Raw genomic sequence first — 24,612 nt, 5'->3', positions numbered from 1 at the left:
TGTTGGGCGGCGTCAGTACCTGGCTGGGTGACCACCTGGGAATACGCCGTGTTGTAGACTTTTGGACCCATTTTGGGACTGGACTCTTCAGAGAAGATTTCCATACGCCTCCACATCATTGATCCCTCTGTTTTCAAAATGTTGTCTTTTTTTTTTGGAATTATTTTTCCAGCAAGTTGACAGCATATTAGAAGATTTTCTTGTTTGATTACAGCACTGCAACACTGAGCAGCACACTGGAGGCAATCTCTTGAATGTGGCTTTGATGACTGACCATTGGAGAATCGCCCTTTTGTGATTTGAAGTCTTAGCTGGCTTTGGAATCTCTGGGTTAAGTAGCCGAGACGTAATTGGAAATTCATCACAACAGCAATTAAAGGCCTTCCTTCTAAGAGACTTAAAAGAGAGTCCAAGCAATTGGGCAAGGTTTGAGTTGTTTCTTTCGTCTACGACCACACCACAGGGAACGTACCGGTTCTCGTCCGATCACCGAAGTCAAGTCCTGTTGGGCGGCGTCAGTACCTGGCTGGGTGACCACCTGGGAATACGCCGTGTTGTAGACTTTTGGACCCATTTTGGGACTGGACTCTTCAGAGAAGATTTCCATACGCCTCCACATCATTGATCCCTCTGTTTTCAAAATGTTGTCTTTTTTTTTTTGGAATTATTTTTCCAGCAAGTTGACAGCATATTAGAAGATTTTCTTGTTTGATTACAGCACTGCAACACTGAGCAGCACACTGGAGGCAATCTCTTGAATGTGGCTTTGATGACTGACCATTGGAGAATCGCCCTTTTGTGATTTGAAGTCTTAGCTGGCTTTGGAATCTCTGGGTTAAGTAGCCGAGACGTAATTGGAAATTCATCACAACAGCAATTAAAGGCCTTCCTTCTAAGAGACTTAAAGAGAGTCCAAGCAATTGGCAAGGTTTGAGTTGTTTCTTTCGTCTACGACCACACCACAGGGAACGTACCGGTTCTCGTCCGATCACCGAAGTCAAGTCCTGTTGGGCGGCGTCAGTACCTGGCTGGGTGACCACCTGGGAATACGCCGTGTTGTAGACTTTTGGACCCATTTTGGGACTGGACTCTTCAGAGAAGATTTCCATACGCCTCCACATCATTGATCCCTCTGTTTTCAAAATGTTGTCTTTTTTTTTTGGAATTATTTTTCCAGCAAGTTGACAGCATATTAGAAGATTTTCTTGTTTGATTACAGCACTGCAACACTGAGCAGCACACTGGAGGCAATCTCTTGAATGTGGCTTTGATGACTGACCATTGGAGAATCGCCCTTTTGTGATTTGAAGTCTTAGCTGGCTTTGGAATCTCTGGGTTAAGTAGCCGAGACGTAATTGGAAATTCATCACAACAGCAATTAAAGGCCTTCCTTCTAAGAGACTTAAAAGAGAGTCCAAGCAATTGGGCAAGGTTTGAGTTGTTTCTTTCGTCTACGACCACACCACAGGGAACGTACCGGTTCTCGTCCGATCACCGAAGTCAAGTCCTGTTGGGCGGCGTCAGTACCTGGCTGGGTGACCACCTGGGAATACGCCGTGTTGTAGACTTTTGGACCCATTTTGGGACTGGACTCTTCAGAGAAGATTTCCATACGCCTCCACATCATTGATCCCTCTGTTTTCAAAATGTTGTCTTTTTTTTTTTGGAATTATTTTTCCAGCAAGTTGACAGCATATTAGAAGATTTTCTTGTTTGATTACAGCACTGCAACACTGAGCAGCACACTGGAGGCAATCTCTTGAATGTGGCTTTGATGACTGACCATTGGAGAATCGCCCTTTTGTGATTTGAAGTCTTAGCTGGCTTTGGAATCTCTGGGTTAAGTAGCCGAGACGTAATTGGAAATTCATCACAACAGCAATTAAAGGCCTTCCTTCTAAGAGACTTAAAAGAGAGTCCAAGCAATTGGGCAAGGTTTGAGTTGTTTCTTTCGTCTACGACCACACCACAGGGAACGTACCGGTTCTCGTCCGATCACCGAAGTCAAGTCCTGTTGGGCGGCGTCAGTACCTGGCTGGGTGACCACCTGGGAATACGCCGTGTTGTAGACTTTTGGACCCATTTTGGGACTGGACTCTTCAGAGAAGATTTCCATACGCCTCCACATCATTGATCCCTCTGTTTTCAAAATGTTGTCTTTTTTTTTTTGGAATTATTTTTCCAGCAAGTTGACAGCATATTAGAAGATTTTCTTGTTTGATTACAGCACTGCAACACTGAGCAGCACACTGGAGGCAATCTCTTGAATGTGGCTTTGATGACTGACCATTGGAGAATCGCCCTTTTGTGATTTGAAGTCTTAGCTGGCTTTGGAATCTCTGGGTTAAGTAGCCGAGACGTAATTGGAAATTCATCACAACAGCAATTAAAGGCCTTCCTTCTAAGAGACTTAAAAGAGAGTCCAAGCAATTGGGCAAGGTTTGAGTTGTTTCTTTCGTCTACGACCACACCACAGGGAACGTACCGGTTCTCGTCCGATCACCGAAGTCAAGTCCTGTTGGGCGGCGTCAGTACCTGGCTGGGTGACCACCTGGGAATACGCCGTGTTGTAGACTTTTGGACCCATTTTGGGACTGGACTCTTCAGAGAAGATTTCCATACGCCTCCACATCATTGATCCCTCTGTTTTCAAAATGTTGTCTTTTTTTTTTTGGAATTATTTTTCCAGCAAGTTGACAGCATATTAGAAGATTTTCTTGTTTGATTACAGCACTGCAACACTGAGCAGCACACTGGAGGCAATCTCTTGAATGTGGCTTTGATGACTGACCATTGGAGAATCGCCCTTTTGTGATTTGAAGTCTTAGCTGGCTTTGGAATCTCTGGGTTAAGTAGCCGAGACGTAATTGGAAATTCATCACAACAGCAATTAAAGGCCTTCCTTCTAAGAGACTTAAAAGAGAGTCCAAGCAATTGGGCAAGGTTTGAGTTGTTTCTTTCGTCTACGACCACACCACAGGGAACGTACCGGTTCTCGTCCGATCACCGAAGTCAAGTCCTGTTGGGCGGCGTCAGTACCTGGCTGGGTGACCACCTGGGAATACGCCGTGTTGTAGACTTTTGGACCCATTTTGGGACTGGACTCTTCAGAGAAGATTTCCATACGCCTCCACATCATTGATCCCTCTGTTTTCAAAATGTTGTCTTTTTTTTTTTTGGAATTATTTTTCCAGCAAGTTGACAGCATATTAGAAGATTTTCTTGTTTGATTACAGCACTGCAACACTGAGCAGCACACTGGAGGCAATCTCTTGAATGTGGCTTTGATGACTGACCATTGGAGAATCGCCCTTTTGTGATTTGAAGTCTTAGCTGGCTTTGGAATCTCTGGGTTAAGTAGCCGAGACGTAATTGGAAATTCATCACAACAGCAATTAAAGGCCTTCCTTCTAAGAGACTTAAAAGAGAGTCCAAGCAATTGGGCAAGGTTTGAGTTGTTTCTTTCGTCTACGACCACACCACAGGGAACGTACCGGTTCTCGTCCGATCACCGAAGTCAAGTCCTGTTGGGCGGCGTCAGTACCTGGCTGGGTGACCACCTGGGAATACGCCGTGTTGTAGACTTTTGGACCCATTTTGGGACTGGACTCTTCAGAGAAGATTTCCATACGCCTCCACATCATTGATCCCTCTGTTTTCAAAATGTTGTCTTTTTTTTTTTGGAATTATTTTTCCAGCAAGTTGACAGCATATTAGAAGATTTTCTTGTTTGATTACAGCACTGCAACACTGAGCAGCACACTGGAGGCAATCTCTTGAATGTGGCTTTGATGACTGACCATTGGAGAATCGCCCTTTTGTGATTTGAAGTCTTAGCTGGCTTTGGAATCTCTGGGTTAAGTAGCCGAGACGTAATTGGAAATTCATCACAACAGCAATTAAAGGCCTTCCTTCTAAGAGACTTAAAAGAGAGTCCAAGCAATTGGGCAAGGTTTGAGTTGTTTCTTTCGTCTACGACCACACCACAGGGAACGTACCGGTTCTCGTCCGATCACCGAAGTCAAGTCCTGTTGGGCGGCGTCAGTACCTGGCTGGGTGACCACCTGGGAATACGCCGTGTTGTAGACTTTTGGACCCATTTTGGGACTGGACTCTTCAGAGAAGATTTCCATACGCCTCCACATCATTGATCCCTCTGTTTTCAAAATGTTGTCTTTTTTTTTTTGGAATTATTTTTCCAGCAAGTTGACAGCATATTAGAAGATTTTCTTGTTTGATTACAGCACTGCAACACTGAGCAGCACACTGGAGGCAATCTCTTGAATGTGGCTTTGATGACTGACCATTGGAGAATCGCCCTTTTGTGATTTGAAGTCTTAGCTGGCTTTGGAATCTCTGGGTTAAGTAGCCGAGACGTAATTGGAAATTCATCACAACAGCAATTAAAGGCCTTCCTTCTAAGAGACTTAAAAGAGAGTCCAAGCAATTGGGCAAGGTTTGAGTTGTTTCTTTCGTCTACGACCACACCACAGGGAACGTACCGGTTCTCGTCCGATCACCGAAGTCAAGTCCTGTTGGGCGGCGTCAGTACCTGGCTGGGTGACCACCTGGGAATACGCCGTGTTGTAGACTTTTGGACCCATTTTGGGACTGGACTCTTCAGAGAAGATTTCCATACGCCTCCACATCATTGATCCCTCTGTTTTCAAAATGTTGTCTTTTTTTTTTTGGAATTATTTTTCCAGCAAGTTGACAGCATATTAGAAGATTTTCTTGTTTGATTACAGCACTGCAACACTGAGCAGCACACTGGAGGCAATCTCTTGAATGTGGCTTTGATGACTGACCATTGGAGAATCGCCCTTTTGTGATTTGAAGTCTTAGCTGGCTTTGGAATCTCTGGGTTAAGTAGCCGAGACGTAATTGGAAATTCATCACAACAGCAATTAAAGGCCTTCCTTCTAAGAGACTTAAAAGAGAGTCCAAGCAATTGGGCAAGGTTTGAGTTGTTTCTTTCGTCTACGACCACACCACAGGGAACGTACCGGTTCTCGTCCGATCACCGAAGTCAAGTCCTGTTGGGCGGCGTCAGTACCTGGCTGGGTGACCACCTGGGAATACGCCGTGTTGTAGACTTTTGGACCCATTTTGGGACTGGACTCTTCAGAGAAGATTTCCATACGCCTCCACATCATTGATCCCTCTGTTTTCAAAATGTTGTCTTTTTTTTTTTGGAATTATTTTTCCAGCAAGTTGACAGCATATTAGAAGATTTTCTTGTTTGATTACAGCACTGCAACACTGAGCAGCACACTGGAGGCAATCTCTTGAATGTGGCTTTGATGACTGACCATTGGAGAATCGCCCTTTTGTGATTTGAAGTCTTAGCTGGCTTTGGAATCTCTGGGTTAAGTAGCCGAGACGTAATTGGAAATTCATCACAACAGCAATTAAAGGCCTTCCTTCTAAGAGACTTAAAAGAGAGTCCAAGCAATTGGGCAAGGTTTGAGTTGTTTCTTTCGTCTACGACCACACCACAGGGAACGTACCGGTTCTCGTCCGATCACCGAAGTCAAGTCCTGTTGGGCGGCGTCAGTACCTGGCTGGGTGACCACCTGGGAATACGCCGTGTTGTAGACTTTTGGACCCATTTTGGGACTGGACTCTTCAGAGAAGATTTCCATACGCCTCCACATCATTGATCCCTCTGTTTTCAAAATGTTGTCTTTTTTTTTTTGGAATTATTTTTCCAGCAAGTTGACAGCATATTAGAAGATTTTCTTGTTTGATTACAGCACTGCAACACTGAGCAGCACACTGGAGGCAATCTCTTGAATGTGGCTTTGATGACTGACCATTGGAGAATCGCCCTTTTGTGATTTGAAGTCTTAGCTGGCTTTGGAATCTCTGGGTTAAGTAGCCGAGACGTAATTGGAAATTCATCACAACAGCAATTAAAGGCCTTCCTTCTAAGAGACTTAAAAGAGAGTCCAAGCAATTGGGCAAGGTTTGAGTTGTTTCTTTCGTCTACGACCACACCACAGGGAACGTACCGGTTCTCGTCCGATCACCGAAGTCAAGTCCTGTTGGGCGGCGTCAGTACCTGGCTGGGTGACCACCTGGGAATACGCCGTGTTGTAGACTTTTGGACCCATTTTGGGACTGGACTCTTCAGAGAAGATTTCCATACGCCTCCACATCATTGATCCCTCTGTTTTCAAAATGTTGTCTTTTTTTTTTTGGAATTATTTTTCCAGCAAGTTGACAGCATATTAGAAGATTTTCTTGTTTGATTACAGCACTGCAACACTGAGCAGCACACTGGAGGCAATCTCTTGAATGTGGCTTTGATGACTGACCATTGGAGAATCGCCCTTTTGTGATTTGAAGTCTTAGCTGGCTTTGGAATCTCTGGGTTAAGTAGCCGAGACGTAATTGGAAATTCATCACAACAGCAATTAAAGGCCTTCCTTCTAAGAGACTTAAAAGAGAGTCCAAGCAATTGGGCAAGGTTTGAGTTGTTTCTTTCGTCTACGACCACACCACAGGGAACGTACCGGTTCTCGTCCGATCACCGAAGTCAAGTCCTGTTGGGCGGCGTCAGTACCTGGCTGGGTGACCACCTGGGAATACGCCGTGTTGTAGACTTTTGGACCCATTTTGGGACTGGACTCTTCAGAGAAGATTTCCATACGCCTCCACATCATTGATCCCTCTGTTTTCAAAATGTTGTCTTTTTTTTTTTGGAATTATTTTTCCAGCAAGTTGACAGCATATTAGAAGATTTTCTTGTTTGATTACAGCACTGCAACACTGAGCAGCACACTGGAGGCAATCTCTTGAATGTGGCTTTGATGACTGACCATTGGAGAATCGCCCTTTTGTGATTTGAAGTCTTAGCTGGCTTTGGAATCTCTGGGTTAAGTAGCCGAGACGTAATTGGAAATTCATCACAACAGCAATTAAAGGCCTTCCTTCTAAGAGACTTAAAAGAGAGTCCAAGCAATTGGGCAAGGTTTGAGTTGTTTCTTTCGTCTACGACCACACCACAGGGAACGTACCGGTTCTCGTCCGATCACCGAAGTCAAGTCCTGTTGGGCGGCGTCAGTACCTGGCTGGGTGACCACCTGGGAATACGCCGTGTTGTAGACTTTTGGACCCATTTTGGGACTGGACTCTTCAGAGAAGATTTCCATACGCCTCCACATCATTGATCCCTCTGTTTTCAAAATGTTGTCTTTTTTTTTTTGGAATTATTTTTCCAGCAAGTTGACAGCATATTAGAAGATTTTCTTGTTTGATTACAGCACTGCAACACTGAGCAGCACACTGGAGGCAATCTCTTGAATGTGGCTTTGATGACTGACCATTGGAGAATCGCCCTTTTGTGATTTGAAATCTTAGCTGGCTTTGGAATCTCTGGGTTAAGTAGCCGAGACGTAATTGGAAATTCATCACAACAGCAATTAAAGGCCTTCCTTCTAAGAGACTTAAAAGAGAGTCCAAGCAATTGGGCAAGGTTTGAGTTGTTTCTTTCGTCTACGACCACACCACAGGGAACGTACCGGTTCTCGTCCGATCACCGAAGTCAAGTCCTGTTGGGCGGCGTCAGTACCTGGCTGGGTGACCACCTGGGAATACGCCGTGTTGTAGACTTTTGGACCCATTTTGGGACTGGACTCTTCAGAGAAGATTTCCATACGCCTCCACATCATTGATCCCTCTGTTTTCAAAATGTTGTCTTTTTTTTTTTTGAATTATTTTTCCAGCAAGTTGACAGCATATTAGAAGATTTTCTTGTTTGATTACAGCACTGCAACACTGAGCAGCACACTGGAGGCAATCTCTTGAATGTGGCTTTGATGACTGACCATTGGAGAATCGCCCTTTTGTGATTTGAAGTCTTAGCTGGCTTTGGAATCTCTGGGTTAAGTAGCCGAGACGTAATTGGAAATTCATCACAACAGCAATTAAAGGCCTTCCTTCTAAGAGACTTAAAAGAGAGTCCAAGCAATTGGGCAAGGTTTGAGTTGTTTCTTTCGTCTACGACCACACCACAGGGAACGTACCGGTTCTCGTCCGATCACCGAAGTCAAGTCCTGTTGGGCGGCGTCAGTACCTGGCTGGGTGACCACCTGGGAATACGCCGTGTTGTAGACTTTTGGACCCATTTTGGGACTGGACTCTTCAGAGAAGATTTCCATACGCCTCCACATCATTGATCCCTCTGTTTTCAAAATGTTGTCTTTTTTTTTTTGAATTATTTTTCCAGCAAGTTGACAGCATATTAGAAGATTTTCTTGTTTGATTACAGCACTGCAACACTGAGCAGCACACTGGAGGCAATCTCTTGAATGTGGCTTTGATGACTGACCATTGGAGAATCGCCCTTTTGTGATTTGAAGTCTTAGCTGGCTTTGGAATCTCTGGGTTAAGTAGCCGAGACGTAATTGGAAATTCATCACAACAGCAATTAAAGGCCTTCCTTCTAAGAGACTTAAAAGAGAGTCCAAGCAATTGGGCAAGGTTTGAGTTGTTTCTTTCGTCTACGACCACACCACAGGGAACGTACCGGTTCTCGTCCGATCACCGAAGTCAAGTCCTGTTGGGCGGCGTCAGTACCTGGCTGGGTGACCACCTGGGAATACGCCGTGTTGTAGACTTTTGGACCCATTTTGGGACTGGACTCTTCAGAGAAGATTTCCATACGCCTCCACATCATTGATCCCTCTGTTTTCAAAATGTTGTCTTTTTTTTTTTGAATTATTTTTCCAGCAAGTTGACAGCATATTAGAAGATTTTCTTGTTTGATTACAGCACTGCAACACTGAGCAGCACACTGGAGGCAATCTCTTGAATGTGGCTTTGATGACTGACCATTGGAGAATCGCCCTTTTGTGATTTGAAGTCTTAGCTGGCTTTGGAATCTCTGGGTTAAGTAGCCGAGACGTAATTGGAAATTCATCACAACAGCAATTAAAGGCCTTCCTTCTAAGAGACTTAAAAGAGAGTCCAAGCAATTGGGCAAGGTTTGAGTTGTTTCTTTCGTCTACGACCACACCACAGGGAACGTACCGGTTCTCGTCCGATCACCGAAGTCAAGTCCTGTTGGGCGGCGTCAGTACCTGGCTGGGTGACCACCTGGGAATACGCCGTGTTGTAGACTTTTGGACCCATTTTGGGACTGGACTCTTCAGAGAAGATTTCCATACGCCTCCACATCATTGATCCCTCTGTTTTCAAAATGTTGTCTTTTTTTTTTTTGAATTATTTTTCCAGCAAGTTGACAGCATATTAGAAGATTTTCTTGTTTGATTACAGCACTGCAACACTGAGCAGCACACTGGAGGCAATCTCTTGAATGTGGCTTTGATGACTGACCATTGGAGAATCGCCCTTTTGTGATTTGAAGTCTTAGCTGGCTTTGGAATCTCTGGGTTAAGTAGCCGAGACGTAATTGGAAATTCATCACAACAGCAATTAAAGGCCTTCCTTCTAAGAGACTTAAAAGAGAGTCCAAGCAATTGGGCAAGGTTTGAGTTGTTTCTTTCGTCTACGACCACACCACAGGGAACGTACCGGTTCTCGTCCGATCACCGAAGTCAAGTCCTGTTGGGCGGCGTCAGTACCTGGCTGGGTGACCACCTGGGAATACGCCGTGTTGTAGACTTTTGGACCCATTTTGGGACTGGACTCTTCAGAGAAGATTTCCATACGCCTCCACATCATTGATCCCTCTGTTTTCAAAATGTTGTCTTTTTTTTTTTGAATTATTTTTCCAGCAAGTTGACAGCATATTAGAAGATTTTCTTGTTTGATTACAGCACTGCAACACTGAGCAGCACACTGGAGGCAATCTCTTGAATGTGGCTTTGATGACTGACCATTGGAGAATCGCCCTTTTGTGATTTGAAGTCTTAGCTGGCTTTGGAATCTCTGGGTTAAGTAGCCGAGACGTAATTGGAAATTCATCACAACAGCAATTAAAGGCCTTCCTTCTAAGAGACTTAAAAGAGAGTCCAAGCAATTGGGCAAGGTTTGAGTTGTTTCTTTCGTCTACGACCACACCACAGGGAACGTACCGGTTCTCGTCCGATCACCGAAGTCAAGTCCTGTTGGGCGGCGTCAGTACCTGGCTGGGTGACCACCTGGGAATACGCCGTGTTGTAGACTTTTGGACCCATTTTGGGACTGGACTCTTCAGAGAAGATTTCCATACGCCTCCACATCATTGATCCCTCTGTTTTCAAAATGTTGTCTTTTTTTTTTTTGAATTATTTTTCCAGCAAGTTGACAGCATATTAGAAGATTTTCTTGTTTGATTACAGCACTGCAACACTGAGCAGCACACTGGAGGCAATCTCTTGAATGTGGCTTTGATGACTGACCATTGGAGAATCGCCCTTTTGTGATTTGAAGTCTTAGCTGGCTTTGGAATCTCTGGGTTAAGTAGCCGAGACGTAATTGGAAATTCATCACAACAGCAATTAAAGGCCTTCCTTCTAAGAGACTTAAAAGAGAGTCCAAGCAATTGGGCAAGGTTTGAGTTGTTTCTTTCGTCTACGACCACACCACAGGGAACGTACCGGTTCTCGTCCGATCACCGAAGTCAAGTCCTGTTGGGCGGCGTCAGTACCTGGCTGGGTGACCACCTGGGAATACGCCGTGTTGTAGACTTTTGGACCCATTTTGGGACTGGACTCTTCAGAGAAGATTTCCATACGCCTCCACATCATTGATCCCTCTGTTTTCAAAATGTTGTCTTTTTTTTTTTGAATTATTTTTCCAGCAAGTTGACAGCATATTAGAAGATTTTCTTGTTTGATTACAGCACTGCAACACTGAGCAGCACACTGGAGGCAATCTCTTGAATGTGGCTTTGATGACTGACCATTGGAGAATCGCCCTTTTGTGATTTGAAGTCTTAGCTGGCTTTGGAATCTCTGGGTTAAGTAGCCGAGACGTAATTGGAAATTCATCACAACAGCAATTAAAGGCCTTCCTTCTAAGAGACTTAAAAGAGAGTCCAAGCAATTGGGCAAGGTTTGAGTTGTTTCTTTCGTCTACGACCACACCACAGGGAACGTACCGGTTCTCGTCCGATCACCGAAGTCAAGTCCTGTTGGGCGGCGTCAGTACCTGGCTGGGTGACCACCTGGGAATACGCCGTGTTGTAGACTTTTGGACCCATTTTGGGACTGGACTCTTCAGAGAAGATTTCCATACGCCTCCACATCATTGATCCCTCTGTTTTCAAAATGTTGTCTTTTTTTTTTTTGAATTATTTTTCCAGCAAGTTGACAGCATATTAGAAGATTTTCTTGTTTGATTACAGCACTGCAACACTGAGCAGCACACTGGAGGCAATCTCTTGAATGTGGCTTTGATGACTGACCATTGGAGAATCGCCCTTTTGTGATTTGAAGTCTTAGCTGGCTTTGGAATCTCTGGGTTAAGTAGCCGAGACGTAATTGGAAATTCATCACAACAGCAATTAAAGGCCTTCCTTCTAAGAGACTTAAAAGAGAGTCCAAGCAATTGGGCAAGGTTTGAGTTGTTTCTTTCGTCTACGACCACACCACAGGGAACGTACCGGTTCTCGTCCGATCACCGAAGTCAAGTCCTGTTGGGCGGCGTCAGTACCTGGCTGGGTGACCACCTGGGAATACGCCGTGTTGTAGACTTTTGGACCCATTTTGGGACTGGACTCTTCAGAGAAGATTTCCATACGCCTCCACATCATTGATCCCTCTGTTTTCAAAATGTTGTCTTTTTTTTTTTTGAATTATTTTTCCAGCAAGTTGACAGCATATTAGAAGATTTTCTTGTTTGATTACAGCACTGCAACACTGAGCAGCACACTGGAGGCAATCTCTTGAATGTGGCTTTGATGACTGACCATTGGAGAATCGCCCTTTTGTGATTTGAAGTCTTAGCTGGCTTTGGAATCTCTGGGTTAAGTAGCCGAGACGTAATTGGAAATTCATCACAACAGCAATTAAAGGCCTTCCTTCTAAGAGACTTAAAAGAGAGTCCAAGCAATTGGGCAAGGTTTGAGTTGTTTCTTTCGTCTACGACCACACCACAGGGAACGTACCGGTTCTCGTCCGATCACCGAAGTCAAGTCCTGTTGGGCGGCGTCAGTACCTGGCTGGGTGACCACCTGGGAATACGCCGTGTTGTAGACTTTTGGACCCATTTTGGGACTGGACTCTTCAGAGAAGATTTCCATACGCCTCCACATCATTGATCCCTCTGTTTTCAAAATGTTGTCTTTTTTTTTTTTGAATTATTTTTCCAGCAAGTTGACAGCATATTAGAAGATTTTCTTGTTTGATTACAGCACTGCAACACTGAGCAGCACACTGGAGGCAATCTCTTGAATGTGGCTTTGATGACTGACCATTGGAGAATCGCCCTTTTGTGATTTGAAGTCTTAGCTGGCTTTGGAATCTCTGGGTTAAGTAGCCGAGACGTAATTGGAAATTCATCACAACAGCAATTAAAGGCCTTCCTTCTAAGAGACTTAAAAGAGAGTCCAAGCAATTGGGCAAGGTTTGAGTTGTTTCTTTCGTCTACGACCACACCACAGGGAACGTACCGGTTCTCGTCCGATCACCGAAGTCAAGTCCTGTTGGGCGGCGTCAGTACCTGGCTGGGTGACCACCTGGGAATACGCCGTGTTGTAGACTTTTGGACCCATTTTGGGACTGGACTCTTCAGAGAAGATTTCCATACGCCTCCACATCATTGATCCCTCTGTTTTCAAAATGTTGTCTTTTTTTTTTTTGAATTATTTTTCCAGCAAGTTGACAGCATATTAGAAGATTTTCTTGTTTGATTACAGCACTGCAACACTGAGCAGCACACTGGAGGCAATCTCTTGAATGTGGCTTTGATGACTGACCATTGGAGAATCGCCCTTTTGTGATTTGAAGTCTTAGCTGGCTTTGGAATCTCTGGGTTAAGTAGCCGAGACGTAATTGGAAATTCATCACAACAGCAATTAAAGGCCTTCCTTCTAAGAGACTTAAAAGAGAGTCCAAGCAATTGGGCAAGGTTTGAGTTGTTTCTTTCGTCTACGACCACACCACAGGGAACGTACCGGTTCTCGTCCGATCACCGAAGTCAAGTCCTGTTGGGCGGCGTCAGTACCTGGCTGGGTGACCACCTGGGAATACGCCGTGTTGTAGACTTTTGGACCCATTTTGGGACTGGACTCTTCAGAGAAGATTTCCATACGCCTCCACATCATTGATCCCTCTGTTTTCAAAATGTTGTCTTTTTTTTTTTTTGAATTATTTTTCCAGCAAGTTGACAGCATATTAGAAGATTTTCTTGTTTGATTACAGCACTGCAACACTGAGCAGCACACTGGAGGCAATCTCTTGAATGTGGCTTTGATGACTGACCATTGGAGAATCGCCCTTTTGTGATTTGAAGTCTTAGCTGGCTTTGGAATCTCTGGGTTAAGTAGCCGAGACGTAATTGGAAATTCATCACAACAGCAATTAAAGGCCTTCCTTCTAAGAGACTTAAAAGAGAGTCCAAGCAATTGGGCAAGGTTTGAGTTGTTTCTTTCGTCTACGACCACACCACAGGGAACGTACCGGTTCTCGTCCGATCACCGAAGTCAAGTCCTGTTGGGCGGCGTCAGTACCTGGCTGGGTGACCACCTGGGAATACGCCGTGTTGTAGACTTTTGGACCCATTTTGGGACTGGACTCTTCAGAGAAGATTTCCCATACGCCTCCACATCATTGATCCCTCTGTTTTCAAAATGTTGTCTTTTTTTTTTTGAATTATTTTTCCAGCAAGTTGACAGCATATTAGAAGATTTTCTTGTTTGATTACAGCACTGCAACACTGAGCAGCACACTGGAGGCAATCTCTTGAATGTGGCTTTGATGACTGACCATTGGAGAATCGCCCTTTTGTGATTTGAAGTCTTAGCTGGCTTTGGAATCTCTGGGTTAAGTAGCCGAGACGTAATTGGAAATTCATCACAACAGCAATTAAAGGCCTTCCTTCTAAGAGACTTAAAAGAGAGTCCAAGCAATTGGGCAAGGTTTGAGTTGTTTCTTTCGTCTACGACCACACCACAGGGAACGTACCGGTTCTCGTCCGATCACCGAAGTCAAGTCCTGTTGGGCGGCGTCAGTACCTGGCTGGGTGACCACCTGGGAATACGCCGTGTTGTAGACTTTTGGACCCATTTTGGGACTGGACTCTTCAGAGAAGATTTCCATACGCCTCCACATCATTGATCCCTCTGTTTTCAAAATGTTGTCTTTTTTTTTTTTTGAATTATTTTTCCAGCAAGTTGACAGCATATTAGAAGATTTTCTTGTTTGATTACAGCACTGCAACACTGAGCAGCACACTGGAGGCAATCTCTTGAATGTGGCTTTGATGACTGACCATTGGAGAATCGCCCTTTTGTGATTTGAAGTCTTAGCTGGCTTTGGAATCTCTGGGTTAAGTAGCCGAGACGTAATTGGAAATTCATCACAACAGCAATTAAAGGCCTTCCTTCTAAGAGACTTAAAAGAGAGTCCAAGCAATTGGGCAAGGTTTGAGTTGTTTCTTTCGTCTACGACCACACCACAGGGAACGTACCGGTTCTCGTCCGATCACCGAAGTCAAGTCCTGTTGGGCGGCGTCAGTACCTGGCTGGGTGACCACCTGGGAATACGCCGTGTTGTAGACTTTTGGACCCATTTTGGGACTGGACTCTTCAGAGAAGATTTCCATACGCCTCCACATCATTGATCCCTCTGTTTTCAAAATGTTGTCTTTTTTTTTTTTGAATTATTTTTCCAGCAAGTTGACAGCATATTAGAAGATTTTCTTGTTTGATTACAGCACTGCAACACTGAGCAGCACACTGGAGGCAATCTCTTGAATGTGGCTTTGATGACTGACCATTGGAGAATCGCCCTTTTGTGATTTGAAGTCTTAGCTGGCTTTGGAATCTCTGGGTTAAGTAGCCGAGACGTAATTGGAAATTCATCACAACAGCAATTAAAGGCCTTCCTTCTAAGAGACTTAAAAGAGAGTCCAAGCAATTGGGCAAGGTTTGAGTTGTTTCTTTCGTCTACGACCACACCACAGGGAACGTACCGGTTCTCGTCCGATCACCGAAGTCAAGTCCTGTTGGGCGGCGTCAGTACCTGGCTGGGTGACCACCTGGGAATACGCCGTGTTGTAGACTTTTGGACCCATTTTGGGACTGGACTCTTCAGAGAAGATTTCCATACGCCTCCACATCATTGATCCCTCTGTTTTCAAAATGTTGTCTTTTTTTTTTTGAATTATTTTTCCAGCAAGTTGACAGCATATTAGAAGATTTTCTTGTTTGATTACAGCACTGCAACACTGAGCAGCACACTGGAGGCAATCTCTTGAATGTGGCTTTGATGACTGACCATTGGAGAATCGCCCTTTTGTGATTTGAAGTCTTAGCTGGCTTTGGAATCTCTGGGTTAAGTAGCCGAGACGTAATTGGAAATTCATCACAACAGCAATTAAAGGCCTTCCTTCTAAGAGACTTAAAAGAGAGTCCAAGCAATTGGGCAAGGTTTGAGTTGTTTCTTTCGTCTACGACCACACCACAGGGAACGTACCGGTTCTCGTCCGATCACCGAAGTCAAGTCCTGTTGGGCGGCGTCAGTACCTGGCTGGGTGACCACCTGGGAATACGCCGTGTTGTAGACTTTTGGACCCATTTTGGGACTGGACTCTTCAGAGAAGATTTCCATACGCCTCCACATCATTGATCCCTCTGTTTTCAAAATGTTGTCTTTTTTTTTTTTGAATTATTTTTCCAGCAAGTTGACAGCATATTAGAAGATTTTCTTGTTTGATTACAGCACTGCAACACTGAGCAGCACACTGGAGGCAATCTCTTGAATGTGGCTTTGATGACTGACCATTGGAGAATCGCCCTTTTGTGATTTGAAGTCTTAGCTGGCTTTGGAATCTCTGGGTTAAGTAGCCGAGACGTAATTGGAAATTCATCACAACAGCAATTAAAGGCCTTCCTTCTAAGAGACTTAAAAGAGAGTCCAAGCAATTGGGCAAGGTTTGAGTTGTTTCTTTCGTCTACGACCACACCACAGGGAACGTACCGGTTCTCGTCCGATCACCGAAGTCAAGTCCTGTTGGGCGGCGTCAGTACCTGGCTGGGTGACCACCTGGGAATACGCCGTGTTGTAGACTTTTGGACCCATTTTGGGACTGGACTCTTCAGAGAAGATTTCCATACGCCTCCACATCATTGATCCCTCTGTTTTCAAAATGTTGTCTTTTTTTTTTTTTGAATTATTTTTCCAGCAAGTTGACAGCATATTAGAAGATTTTCTTGTTTGATTACAGCACTGCAACACTGAGCAGCACACTGGAGGCAATCTCTTGAATGTGGCTTTGATGACTGACCATTGGAGAATCGCCCTTTTGTGATTTGAAGTCTTAGCTGGCTTTGGAATCTCTGGGTTAAGTAGCCGAGACGTAATTGGAAATTCATCACAACAGCAATTAAAGGCCTTCCTTCTAAGAGACTTAAAAGAGAGTCCAAGCAATTGGGCAAGGTTTGAGTTGTTTCTTTCGTCTACGACCACACCACAGGGAACGTACCGGTTCTCGTCCGATCACCGAAGTCAAGTCCTGTTGGGCGGCGTCAGTACCTGGCTGGGTGACCACCTGGGAATACGCCGTGTTGTAGACTTTTGGACCCATTTTGGGACTGGACTCTTCAGAGAAGATTTCCATACGCCTCCACATCATTGATCCCTCTGTTTTCAAAATGTTGTCTTTTTTTTTTTGAATTATTTTTCCAGCAAGTTGACAGCATATTAGAAGATTTTCTTGTTTGATTACAGCACTGCAACACTGAGCAGCACACTGGAGGCAATCTCTTGAATGTGGCTTTGATGACTGACCATTGGAGAATCGCCCTTTTGTGATTTGAAGTCTTAGCTGGCTTTGGAATCTCTGGGTTAAGTAGCCGAGACGTAATTGGAAATTCATCACAACAGCAATTAAAGGCCTTCCTTCTAAGAGACTTAAAAGAGAGTCCAAGCAATTGGGCAAGGTTTGAGTTGTTTCTTTCGTCTACGACCACACCACAGGGAACGTACCGGTTCTCGTCCGATCACCGAAGTCAAGTCCTGTTGGGCGGCGTCAGTACCTGGCTGGGTGACCACCTGGGAATACGCCGTGTTGTAGACTTTTGGACCCATTTTGGGACTGGACTCTTCAGAGAAGATTTCCATACGCCTCCACACATTGATCCCTCTGTTTTCAAAATGTTGTCTTTTTTTTTTTGAATTATTTTTCCAGCAAGTTGACAGCATATTAGAAGATTTTCTTGTTTGATTACAGCACTGCAACACTGAGCAGCACACTGGAGGCAATCTCTTGAATGTGGCTTTGATGACTGACCATTGGAGAATCGCCCTTTTGTGATTTGAAGTCTTAGCTGGCTTTGGAATCTCTGGGTTAAGTAGCCGAGACGTAATTGGAAATTCATCACAACAGCAATTAAAGGCCTTCCTTCTAAGAGACTTAAAAGAGAGTCCAAGCAATTGGGCAAGGTTTGAGTTGTTTCTTTCGTCTACGACCACACCACAGGGAACGTACCGGTTCTCGTCCGATCACCGAAGTCAAGTCCTGTTGGGCGGCGTCAGTACCTGGCTGGGTGACCACCTGGGAATACGCCGTGTTGTAGACTTTTGGACCCATTTTGGGACTGGACTCTTCAGAGAAGATTTCCATACGCCTCCACATCATTGATCCCTCTGTTTTCAAAATGTTGTCTTTTTTTTTTTGAATTATTTTTCCAGCAAGTTGACAGCATATTAGAAGATTTTCTTGTTTGATTACAGCACTGCAACACTGAGCAGCACACTGGAGGCAATCTCTTGAATGTGGCTTTGATGACTGACCATTGGAGAATCGCCCTTTTGTGATTTGAAGTCTTAGCTGGCTTTGGAATCTCTGGGTTAAGTAGCCGAGACGTAATTGGAAATTCATCACAACAGCAATTAAAGGCCTTCCTTCTAAGAGACTTAAAAGAGAGTCCAAGCAATTGGGCAAGGTTTGAGTTGTTTCTTTCGTCTACGACCACACCACAGGGAACGTACCGGTTCTCGTCCGATCACCGAAGTCAAGTCCTGTTGGGCGGCGTCAGTACCTGGCTGGGTGACCACCTGGGAATACGCCGTGTTGTAGACTTTTGGACCCATTTTGGGACTGGACTCTTCAGAGAAGATTTCCATACGCCTCCACATCATTGATCCCTCTGTTTTCAAAATGTTGTCTTTTTTTTTTTTGAATTATTTTTCCAGCAAGTTGACAGCATATTAGAAGATTTTCTTGTTTGATTACAGCACTGCAACACTGAGCAGCACACTGGAGGCAATCTCTTGAATGTGGCTTTGATGACTGACCATTGGAGAATCGCCCTTTTGTGATTTGAAGTCTTAGCTGGCTTTGGAATCTCTGGGTTAAGTAGCCGAGACGTAATTGGAAATTCATCACAACAGCAATTAAAGGCCTTCCTTCTAAGAGACTTAAAAGAGAGTCCAAGCAATTGGGCAAGGTTTGAGTTGTTTCTTTCGTCTACGACCACACCACAGGGAACGTACCGGTTCTCGTCCGATCACCGAAGTCAAGTCCTGTTGGGCGGCGTCAGTACCTGGCTGGGTGACCACCTGGGAATACGCCGTGTTGTAGACTTTTGGACCCATTTTGGGACTGGACTCTTCAGAGAAGATTTCCATACGCCTCCACATCATTGATCCCTCTGTTTTCAAAATGTTGTCTTTTTTTTTTTTGAATTATTTTTCCAGCAAGTTGACAGCATATTAGAAGATTTTCTTGTTTGATTACAGCACTGCAACACTGAGCAGCACACTGGAGGCAATCTCTTGAATGTGGCTTTGATGACTGACCATTGGAGAATCGCCCTTTTGTGATTTGAAGTCTTAGCTGGCTTTGGAATCTCTGGGTTAAGTAGCCGAGACGTAATTGGAAATTCATCACAACAGCAATTAAAGGCCTTCCTTCTAAGAGACTTAAAAGAGAGTCCAAGCAATTGGGCAAGGTTTGAGTTGTTTCTTTCGTCTACGACCACACCACAGGGAACGTACCGGTTCTCGTCCGATCACCGAAGTCAAGTCCTGTTGGGCGGCGTCAGTACCTGGCTGGGTGACCACCTGGGAATACGCCGTGTTGTAGACTTTTGGACCCATTTTGGGACTGGACTCTTCAGAGAAGATTTCCATACGCCTCCACATCATTGATCCCTCTGTTTTCAAAATGTTGTCTTTTTTTTTTTTGAATTATTTTTCCAGCAAGTTGACAGCATATTAGAAGATTTTCTTGTTTGATTACAGCACTGCAACACTGAGCAGCACACTGGAGGCAATCTCTTGAATGTGGCTTTGATGACTGACCATTGGAGAATCGCCCTTTTGTGATTTGAAGTCTTAGCTGGCTTTGGAATCTCTGGGTTAAGTAGCCGAGACGTAATTGGAAATTCATCACAACAGCAATTAAAGGCCTTCCTTCTAAGAGACTTAAAAGAGAGTCCAAGCAATTGGGCAAGGTTTGAGTTGTTTCTTTCGTCTACGACCACACCACAGGGAACGTACCGGTTCTCGTCCGATCACCGAAGTCAAGTCCTGTTGGGCGGCGTCAGTACCTGGCTGGGTGACCACCTGGGAATACGCCGTGTTGTAGACTTTTGGACCCATTTTGGGACTGGACTCTTCAGAGAAGATTTCCATACGCCTCCACATCATTGATCCCTCTGTTTTCAAAATGTTGTCTTTTTTTTTTTGAATTATTTTTCCAGCAAGTTGACAGCATATTAGAAGATTTTCTTGTTTGATTACAGCACTGCAACACTGAGCAGCACACTGGAGGCAATCTCTTGAATGTGGCTTTGATGACTGACCATTGGAGAATCGCCCTTTTGTGATTTGAAGTCTTAGCTGGCTTTGGAATCTCTGGGTTAAGTAGCCGAGACGTAATTGGAAATTCATCACAACAGCAATTAAAGGCCTTCCTTCTAAGAGACTTAAAAGAGAGTCCAAGCAATTGGGCAAGGTTTGAGTTGTTTCTTTCGTCTACGACCACACCACAGGGAACGTACCGGTTCTCGTCCGATCACCGAAGTCAAGTCCTGTTGGGCGGCGTCAGTACCTGGCTGGGTGACCACCTGGGAATACGCCGTGTTGTAGACTTTTGGACCCATTTTGGGACTGGACTCTTCAGAGAAGATTTCCATACGCCTCCACATCATTGATCCCTCTGTTTTCAAAATGTTGTCTTTTTTTTTTTGAATTATTTTTCCAGCAAGTTGACAGCATATTAGAAGATTTTCTTGTTTGATTACAGCACTGCAACACTGAGCAGCACACTGGAGGCAATCTCTTGAATGTGGCTTTGATGACTGACCATTGGAGAATCGCCCTTTTGTGATTTGAAGTCTTAGCTGGCTTTGGAATCTCTGGGTTAAGTAGCCGAGACGTAATTGGAAATTCATCACAACAGCAATTAAAGGCCTTCCTTCTAAGAGACTTAAAAGAGAGTCCAAGCAATTGGGCAAGGTTTGAGTTGTTTCTTTCGTCTACGACCACACCACAGGGAACGTACCGGTTCTCGTCCGATCACCGAAGTCAAGTCCTGTTGGGCGGCGTCAGTACCTGGCTGGGTGACCACCTGGGAATACGCCGTGTTGTAGACTTTTGGACCCATTTTGGGACTGGACTCTTCAGAGAAGATTTCCATACGCCTCCACATCATTGATCCCTCTGTTTTCAAAATGTTGTCTTTTTTTTTTTTGAATTATTTTTCCAGCAAGTTGACAGCATATTAGAAGATTTTCTTGTTTGATTACAGCACTGCAACACTGAGCAGCACACTGGAGGCAATCTCTTGAATGTGGCTTTGATGACTGACCATTGGAGAATCGCCCTTTTGTGATTTGAAGTCTTAGCTGGCTTTGGAATCTCTGGGTTAAGTAGCCGAGACGTAATTGGAAATTCATCACAACAGCAATTAAAGGCCTTCCTTCTAAGAGACTTAAAAGAGAGTCCAAGCAATTGGGCAAGGTTTGAGTTGTTTCTTTCGTCTACGACCACACCACAGGGAACGTACCGGTTCTCGTCCGATCACCGAAGTCAAGTCCTGTTGGGCGGCGTCAGTACCTGGCTGGGTGACCACCTGGGAATACGCCGTGTTGTAGACTTTTGGACCCATTTTGGGACTGGACTCTTCAGAGAAGATTTCCATACGCCTCCACATCATTGATCCCTCTGTTTTCAAAATGTTGTCTTTTTTTTTTTTGAATTATTTTTCCAGCAAGTTGACAGCATATTAGAAGATTTTCTTGTTTGATTACAGCACTGCAACACTGAGCAGCACACTGGAGGCAATCTCTTGAATGTGGCTTTGATGACTGACCATTGGAGAATCGCCCTTTTGTGATTTGAAGTCTTAGCTGGCTTTGGAATCTCTGGGTTAAGTAGCCGAGACGTAATTGGAAATTCATCACAACAGCAATTAAAGGCCTTCCTTCTAAGAGACTTAAAAGAGAGTCCAAGCAATTGGGCAAGGTTTGAGTTGTTTCTTTCGTCTACGACCACACCACAGGGAACGTACCGGTTCTCGTCCGATCACCGAAGTCAAGTCCTGTTGGGCGGCGTCAGTACCTGGCTGGGTGACCACCTGGGAATACGCCGTGTTGTAGACTTTTGGACCCATTTTGGGACTGGACTCTTCAGAGAAGATTTCCATACGCCTCCACATCATTGATCCCTCTGTTTTCAAAATGTTGTCTTTTTTTTTTTTGAATTATTTTTCCAGCAAGTTGACAGCATATTAGAAGATTTTCTTGTTTGATTACAGCACTGCAACACTGAGCAGCACACTGGAGGCAATCTCTTGAATGTGGCTTTGATGACTGACCATTGGAGAATCGCCCTTTTGTGATTTGAAGTCTTAGCTGGCTTTGGAATCTCTGGGTTAAGTAGCCGAGACGTAATTGGAAATTCATCACAACAGCAATTAAAGGCCTTCCTTCTAAGAGACTTAAAAGAGAGTCCAAGCAATTGGGCAAGGTTTGAGTTGTTTCTTTCGTCTACGACCACACCACAGGGAACGTACCGGTTCTCGTCCGATCACCGAAGTCAAGTCCTGTTGGGCGGCGTCAGTACCTGGCTGGGTGACCACCTGGGAATACGCCGTGTTGTAGACTTTTGGACCCATTTTGGGACTGGACTCTTCAGAGAAGATTTCCATACGCCTCCACATCATTGATCCCTCTGTTTTCAAAATGTTGTCTTTTTTTTTTTTTGAATTATTTTTCCAGCAAGTTGACAGCATATTAGAAGATTTTCTTGTTTGATTACAGCACTGCAACACTGAGCAGCACACTGGAGGCAATCTCTTGAATGTGGCTTTGATGACTGACCATTGGAGAATCGCCCTTTTGTGATTTGAAGTCTTAGCTGGCTTTGGAATCTCTGGGTTAAGTAGCCGAGACGTAATTGGAAATTCATCACAACAGCAATTAAAGGCCTTCCTTCTAAGAGACTTAAAAGAGAGTCCAAGCAATTGGGCAAGGTTTGAGTTGTTTCTTTCGTCTACGACCACACCACAGGGAACGTACCGGTTCTCGTCCGATCACCGAAGTCAAGTCCTGTTGGGCGGCGTCAGTACCTGGCTGGGTGACCACCTGGGAATACGCCGTGTTGTAGACTTTTGGACCCATTTTGGGACTGGACTCTTCAGAGAAGATTTCCATACGCCTCCACATCATTGATCCCTCTGTTTTCAAAATGTTGTCTTTTTTTTTTTTGAATTATTTTTCCAGCAAGTTGACAGCATATTAGAAGATTTTCTTGTTTGATTACAGCACTGCAACACTGAGCAGCACACTGGAGGCAATCTCTTGAATGTGGCTTTGATGACTGACCATTGGAGAATCGCCCTTTTGTGATTTGAAGTCTTAGCTGGCTTTGGAATCTCTGGGTTAAGTAGCCGAGACGTAATTGGAAATTCATCACAACAGCAATTAAAGGCCTTCCTTCTAAGAGACTTAAAAGAGAGTCCAAGCAATTGGGCAAGGTTTGAGTTGTTTCTTTCGTCTACGACCACACCACAGGGAACGTACCGGTTCTCGTCCGATCACCGAAGTCAAGTCCTGTTGGGCGGCGTCAGTACCTGGCTGGGTGACCACCTGGGAATACGCCGTGTTGTAGACTTTTGGACCCATTTTGGGACTGGACTCTTCAGAGAAGATTTCCATACGCCTCCACATCATTGATCCCTCTGTTTTCAAAATGTTGTCTTTTTTTTTTTTGAATTATTTTTCCAGCAAGTTGACAGCATATTAGAAGATTTTCTTGTTTGATTACAGCACTGCAACACTGAGCAGCACACTGGAGGCAATCTCTTGAATGTGGCTTTGATGACTGACCATTGGAGAATCGCCCTTTTGTGATTTGAAGTCTTAGCTGGCTTTGGAATCTCTGGGTTAAGTAGCCGAGACGTAATTGGAAATTCATCACAACAGCAATTAAAGGCCTTCCTTCTAAGAGACTTAAAAGAGAGTCCAAGCAATTGGGCAAGGTTTGAGTTGTTTCTTTCGTCTACGACCACACCACAGGGAACGTACCGGTTCTCGTCCGATCACCGAAGTCAAGTCCTGTTGGGCGGCGTCAGTACCTGGCTGGGTGACCACCTGGGAATACGCCGTGTTGTAGACTTTTGGACCCATTTTGGGACTGGACTCTTCAGAGAAGATTTCCATACGCCTCCACATCATTGATCCCTCTGTTTTCAAAATGTTGTCTTTTTTTTTTTGAATTATTTTTCCAGCAAGTTGACAGCATATTAGAAGATTTTCTTGTTTGATTACAGCACTGCAACACTGAGCAGCACACTGGAGGCAATCTCTTGAATGTGGCTTTGATGACTGACCATTGGAGAATCGCCCTTTTGTGATTTGAAGTCTTAGCTGGCTTTGGAATCTCTGGGTTAAGTAGCCGAGACGTAATTGGAAATTCATCACAACAGCAATTAAAGGCCTTCCTTCTAAGAGACTTAAAAGAGAGTCCAAGCAATTGGGCAAGGTTTGAGTTGTTTCTTTCGTCTACGACCACACCACAGGGAACGTACCGGTTCTCGTCCGATCACCGAAGTCAAGTCCTGTTGGGCGGCGTCAGTACCTGGCTGGGTGACCACCTGGGAATACGCCGTGTTGTAGACTTTTGGACCCATTTTGGGACTGGACTCTTCAGAGAAGATTTCCATACGCCTCCACATCATTGATCCCTCTGTTTTCAAAATGTTGTCTTTTTTTTTTTTGAATTATTTTTCCAGCAAGTTGACAGCATATTAGAAGATTTTCTTGTTTGATTACAGCACTGCAACACTGAGCAGCACACTGGAGGCAATCTCTTGAATGTGGCTTTGATGACTGACCATTGGAGAATCGCCCTTTTGTGATTTGAAGTCTTAGCTGGCTTTGGAATCTCTGGGTTAAGTAGCCGAGACGTAATTGGAAATTCATCACAACAGCAATTAAAGGCCTTCCTTCTAAGAGACTTAAAAGAGAGTCCAAGCAATTGGGCAAGGTTT

At 44.5% G+C, this 24,612-nt stretch overlaps 48 non-coding genes across 48 annotated transcripts; all 48 read left to right on the top strand.

Moving 5' to 3' along the window:
* Positions 1-444: 444 nt before the first annotated feature.
* LOC145474463 (5S ribosomal RNA) lies at positions 445-563 on the top strand. Its single transcript, XR_014045480.1, has one exon. It is a non-coding gene; the product is annotated as a 5S ribosomal RNA (ribosomal RNA).
* Positions 564-946: 383 nt separating this feature from the next.
* On the top strand, positions 947-1,065 carry LOC145474462 (5S ribosomal RNA). The gene has a single exon (XR_014045479.1). It is a non-coding gene; the product is annotated as a 5S ribosomal RNA (ribosomal RNA).
* Positions 1,066-1,449: 384 nt separating this feature from the next.
* On the top strand, positions 1,450-1,568 carry LOC145474461 (5S ribosomal RNA). The gene has a single exon (XR_014045478.1). It is a non-coding gene; the product is annotated as a 5S ribosomal RNA (ribosomal RNA).
* A 385-nt stretch (positions 1,569-1,953) lies between these two features.
* Positions 1,954-2,072, top strand: LOC145474459 (5S ribosomal RNA). The gene has a single exon (XR_014045476.1). It is a non-coding gene; the product is annotated as a 5S ribosomal RNA (ribosomal RNA).
* A 385-nt stretch (positions 2,073-2,457) lies between these two features.
* On the top strand, positions 2,458-2,576 carry LOC145474458 (5S ribosomal RNA). The gene has a single exon (XR_014045475.1). It is a non-coding gene; the product is annotated as a 5S ribosomal RNA (ribosomal RNA).
* A 385-nt stretch (positions 2,577-2,961) lies between these two features.
* Positions 2,962-3,080, top strand: LOC145474457 (5S ribosomal RNA). Its single transcript, XR_014045474.1, has one exon. It is a non-coding gene; the product is annotated as a 5S ribosomal RNA (ribosomal RNA).
* A 386-nt stretch (positions 3,081-3,466) lies between these two features.
* LOC145474456 (5S ribosomal RNA) lies at positions 3,467-3,585 on the top strand. The gene has a single exon (XR_014045473.1). It is a non-coding gene; the product is annotated as a 5S ribosomal RNA (ribosomal RNA).
* A 385-nt stretch (positions 3,586-3,970) lies between these two features.
* LOC145474455 (5S ribosomal RNA) lies at positions 3,971-4,089 on the top strand. Its single transcript, XR_014045472.1, has one exon. It is a non-coding gene; the product is annotated as a 5S ribosomal RNA (ribosomal RNA).
* A 385-nt stretch (positions 4,090-4,474) lies between these two features.
* LOC145474454 (5S ribosomal RNA) lies at positions 4,475-4,593 on the top strand. The gene has a single exon (XR_014045471.1). It is a non-coding gene; the product is annotated as a 5S ribosomal RNA (ribosomal RNA).
* Positions 4,594-4,978: 385 nt separating this feature from the next.
* LOC145474453 (5S ribosomal RNA) lies at positions 4,979-5,097 on the top strand. Its single transcript, XR_014045470.1, has one exon. It is a non-coding gene; the product is annotated as a 5S ribosomal RNA (ribosomal RNA).
* Positions 5,098-5,482: 385 nt separating this feature from the next.
* On the top strand, positions 5,483-5,601 carry LOC145474452 (5S ribosomal RNA). Its single transcript, XR_014045469.1, has one exon. It is a non-coding gene; the product is annotated as a 5S ribosomal RNA (ribosomal RNA).
* A 385-nt stretch (positions 5,602-5,986) lies between these two features.
* On the top strand, positions 5,987-6,105 carry LOC145474451 (5S ribosomal RNA). Its single transcript, XR_014045468.1, has one exon. It is a non-coding gene; the product is annotated as a 5S ribosomal RNA (ribosomal RNA).
* Positions 6,106-6,490: 385 nt separating this feature from the next.
* LOC145474450 (5S ribosomal RNA) lies at positions 6,491-6,609 on the top strand. The gene has a single exon (XR_014045467.1). It is a non-coding gene; the product is annotated as a 5S ribosomal RNA (ribosomal RNA).
* A 385-nt stretch (positions 6,610-6,994) lies between these two features.
* Positions 6,995-7,113, top strand: LOC145474448 (5S ribosomal RNA). The gene has a single exon (XR_014045465.1). It is a non-coding gene; the product is annotated as a 5S ribosomal RNA (ribosomal RNA).
* A 385-nt stretch (positions 7,114-7,498) lies between these two features.
* LOC145474447 (5S ribosomal RNA) lies at positions 7,499-7,617 on the top strand. Its single transcript, XR_014045464.1, has one exon. It is a non-coding gene; the product is annotated as a 5S ribosomal RNA (ribosomal RNA).
* A 385-nt stretch (positions 7,618-8,002) lies between these two features.
* Positions 8,003-8,121, top strand: LOC145474446 (5S ribosomal RNA). Its single transcript, XR_014045463.1, has one exon. It is a non-coding gene; the product is annotated as a 5S ribosomal RNA (ribosomal RNA).
* A 384-nt stretch (positions 8,122-8,505) lies between these two features.
* Positions 8,506-8,624, top strand: LOC145474445 (5S ribosomal RNA). The gene has a single exon (XR_014045462.1). It is a non-coding gene; the product is annotated as a 5S ribosomal RNA (ribosomal RNA).
* A 384-nt stretch (positions 8,625-9,008) lies between these two features.
* On the top strand, positions 9,009-9,127 carry LOC145474444 (5S ribosomal RNA). The gene has a single exon (XR_014045461.1). It is a non-coding gene; the product is annotated as a 5S ribosomal RNA (ribosomal RNA).
* A 385-nt stretch (positions 9,128-9,512) lies between these two features.
* On the top strand, positions 9,513-9,631 carry LOC145474443 (5S ribosomal RNA). The gene has a single exon (XR_014045460.1). It is a non-coding gene; the product is annotated as a 5S ribosomal RNA (ribosomal RNA).
* Positions 9,632-10,015: 384 nt separating this feature from the next.
* Positions 10,016-10,134, top strand: LOC145474442 (5S ribosomal RNA). The gene has a single exon (XR_014045459.1). It is a non-coding gene; the product is annotated as a 5S ribosomal RNA (ribosomal RNA).
* A 385-nt stretch (positions 10,135-10,519) lies between these two features.
* On the top strand, positions 10,520-10,638 carry LOC145474441 (5S ribosomal RNA). Its single transcript, XR_014045458.1, has one exon. It is a non-coding gene; the product is annotated as a 5S ribosomal RNA (ribosomal RNA).
* A 384-nt stretch (positions 10,639-11,022) lies between these two features.
* On the top strand, positions 11,023-11,141 carry LOC145474440 (5S ribosomal RNA). The gene has a single exon (XR_014045457.1). It is a non-coding gene; the product is annotated as a 5S ribosomal RNA (ribosomal RNA).
* A 385-nt stretch (positions 11,142-11,526) lies between these two features.
* Positions 11,527-11,645, top strand: LOC145474439 (5S ribosomal RNA). Its single transcript, XR_014045456.1, has one exon. It is a non-coding gene; the product is annotated as a 5S ribosomal RNA (ribosomal RNA).
* Positions 11,646-12,030: 385 nt separating this feature from the next.
* LOC145474437 (5S ribosomal RNA) lies at positions 12,031-12,149 on the top strand. The gene has a single exon (XR_014045454.1). It is a non-coding gene; the product is annotated as a 5S ribosomal RNA (ribosomal RNA).
* Positions 12,150-12,534: 385 nt separating this feature from the next.
* On the top strand, positions 12,535-12,653 carry LOC145474436 (5S ribosomal RNA). Its single transcript, XR_014045453.1, has one exon. It is a non-coding gene; the product is annotated as a 5S ribosomal RNA (ribosomal RNA).
* A 385-nt stretch (positions 12,654-13,038) lies between these two features.
* On the top strand, positions 13,039-13,157 carry LOC145474435 (5S ribosomal RNA). Its single transcript, XR_014045452.1, has one exon. It is a non-coding gene; the product is annotated as a 5S ribosomal RNA (ribosomal RNA).
* Positions 13,158-13,543: 386 nt separating this feature from the next.
* On the top strand, positions 13,544-13,662 carry LOC145474434 (5S ribosomal RNA). The gene has a single exon (XR_014045451.1). It is a non-coding gene; the product is annotated as a 5S ribosomal RNA (ribosomal RNA).
* Positions 13,663-14,047: 385 nt separating this feature from the next.
* Positions 14,048-14,166, top strand: LOC145474433 (5S ribosomal RNA). Its single transcript, XR_014045450.1, has one exon. It is a non-coding gene; the product is annotated as a 5S ribosomal RNA (ribosomal RNA).
* A 386-nt stretch (positions 14,167-14,552) lies between these two features.
* LOC145474432 (5S ribosomal RNA) lies at positions 14,553-14,671 on the top strand. The gene has a single exon (XR_014045449.1). It is a non-coding gene; the product is annotated as a 5S ribosomal RNA (ribosomal RNA).
* Positions 14,672-15,056: 385 nt separating this feature from the next.
* LOC145474431 (5S ribosomal RNA) lies at positions 15,057-15,175 on the top strand. The gene has a single exon (XR_014045448.1). It is a non-coding gene; the product is annotated as a 5S ribosomal RNA (ribosomal RNA).
* Positions 15,176-15,559: 384 nt separating this feature from the next.
* On the top strand, positions 15,560-15,678 carry LOC145474430 (5S ribosomal RNA). Its single transcript, XR_014045447.1, has one exon. It is a non-coding gene; the product is annotated as a 5S ribosomal RNA (ribosomal RNA).
* Positions 15,679-16,063: 385 nt separating this feature from the next.
* Positions 16,064-16,182, top strand: LOC145474429 (5S ribosomal RNA). The gene has a single exon (XR_014045446.1). It is a non-coding gene; the product is annotated as a 5S ribosomal RNA (ribosomal RNA).
* Positions 16,183-16,568: 386 nt separating this feature from the next.
* LOC145474428 (5S ribosomal RNA) lies at positions 16,569-16,687 on the top strand. The gene has a single exon (XR_014045445.1). It is a non-coding gene; the product is annotated as a 5S ribosomal RNA (ribosomal RNA).
* A 384-nt stretch (positions 16,688-17,071) lies between these two features.
* Positions 17,072-17,190, top strand: LOC145474426 (5S ribosomal RNA). The gene has a single exon (XR_014045443.1). It is a non-coding gene; the product is annotated as a 5S ribosomal RNA (ribosomal RNA).
* Positions 17,191-17,573: 383 nt separating this feature from the next.
* On the top strand, positions 17,574-17,692 carry LOC145474425 (5S ribosomal RNA). Its single transcript, XR_014045442.1, has one exon. It is a non-coding gene; the product is annotated as a 5S ribosomal RNA (ribosomal RNA).
* Positions 17,693-18,076: 384 nt separating this feature from the next.
* Positions 18,077-18,195, top strand: LOC145474424 (5S ribosomal RNA). Its single transcript, XR_014045441.1, has one exon. It is a non-coding gene; the product is annotated as a 5S ribosomal RNA (ribosomal RNA).
* A 385-nt stretch (positions 18,196-18,580) lies between these two features.
* On the top strand, positions 18,581-18,699 carry LOC145474423 (5S ribosomal RNA). The gene has a single exon (XR_014045440.1). It is a non-coding gene; the product is annotated as a 5S ribosomal RNA (ribosomal RNA).
* Positions 18,700-19,084: 385 nt separating this feature from the next.
* Positions 19,085-19,203, top strand: LOC145474422 (5S ribosomal RNA). The gene has a single exon (XR_014045439.1). It is a non-coding gene; the product is annotated as a 5S ribosomal RNA (ribosomal RNA).
* Positions 19,204-19,588: 385 nt separating this feature from the next.
* On the top strand, positions 19,589-19,707 carry LOC145474421 (5S ribosomal RNA). The gene has a single exon (XR_014045438.1). It is a non-coding gene; the product is annotated as a 5S ribosomal RNA (ribosomal RNA).
* Positions 19,708-20,091: 384 nt separating this feature from the next.
* LOC145474420 (5S ribosomal RNA) lies at positions 20,092-20,210 on the top strand. The gene has a single exon (XR_014045437.1). It is a non-coding gene; the product is annotated as a 5S ribosomal RNA (ribosomal RNA).
* A 384-nt stretch (positions 20,211-20,594) lies between these two features.
* Positions 20,595-20,713, top strand: LOC145474417 (5S ribosomal RNA). Its single transcript, XR_014045436.1, has one exon. It is a non-coding gene; the product is annotated as a 5S ribosomal RNA (ribosomal RNA).
* A 385-nt stretch (positions 20,714-21,098) lies between these two features.
* On the top strand, positions 21,099-21,217 carry LOC145474416 (5S ribosomal RNA). Its single transcript, XR_014045435.1, has one exon. It is a non-coding gene; the product is annotated as a 5S ribosomal RNA (ribosomal RNA).
* A 385-nt stretch (positions 21,218-21,602) lies between these two features.
* LOC145474415 (5S ribosomal RNA) lies at positions 21,603-21,721 on the top strand. The gene has a single exon (XR_014045434.1). It is a non-coding gene; the product is annotated as a 5S ribosomal RNA (ribosomal RNA).
* A 385-nt stretch (positions 21,722-22,106) lies between these two features.
* LOC145474460 (5S ribosomal RNA) lies at positions 22,107-22,225 on the top strand. Its single transcript, XR_014045477.1, has one exon. It is a non-coding gene; the product is annotated as a 5S ribosomal RNA (ribosomal RNA).
* A 386-nt stretch (positions 22,226-22,611) lies between these two features.
* On the top strand, positions 22,612-22,730 carry LOC145474449 (5S ribosomal RNA). Its single transcript, XR_014045466.1, has one exon. It is a non-coding gene; the product is annotated as a 5S ribosomal RNA (ribosomal RNA).
* Positions 22,731-23,115: 385 nt separating this feature from the next.
* On the top strand, positions 23,116-23,234 carry LOC145474438 (5S ribosomal RNA). Its single transcript, XR_014045455.1, has one exon. It is a non-coding gene; the product is annotated as a 5S ribosomal RNA (ribosomal RNA).
* A 385-nt stretch (positions 23,235-23,619) lies between these two features.
* LOC145474427 (5S ribosomal RNA) lies at positions 23,620-23,738 on the top strand. The gene has a single exon (XR_014045444.1). It is a non-coding gene; the product is annotated as a 5S ribosomal RNA (ribosomal RNA).
* Positions 23,739-24,122: 384 nt separating this feature from the next.
* On the top strand, positions 24,123-24,241 carry LOC145474414 (5S ribosomal RNA). The gene has a single exon (XR_014045433.1). It is a non-coding gene; the product is annotated as a 5S ribosomal RNA (ribosomal RNA).
* Positions 24,242-24,612: the final 371 nt, after the last annotated feature.

This window comes from Orbicella franksi, unplaced genomic scaffold (assembly GCF_964199315.1).
Source record: "Orbicella franksi unplaced genomic scaffold, jaOrbFran1.1 SCAFFOLD_403, whole genome shotgun sequence".
Lineage (NCBI taxonomy): Eukaryota > Metazoa > Cnidaria > Anthozoa > Scleractinia > Merulinidae > Orbicella > Orbicella franksi.
The sequence above is the reverse complement of the archived record's forward strand: the minus strand, read 5'-3'. Positions and strand labels throughout refer to the sequence as shown.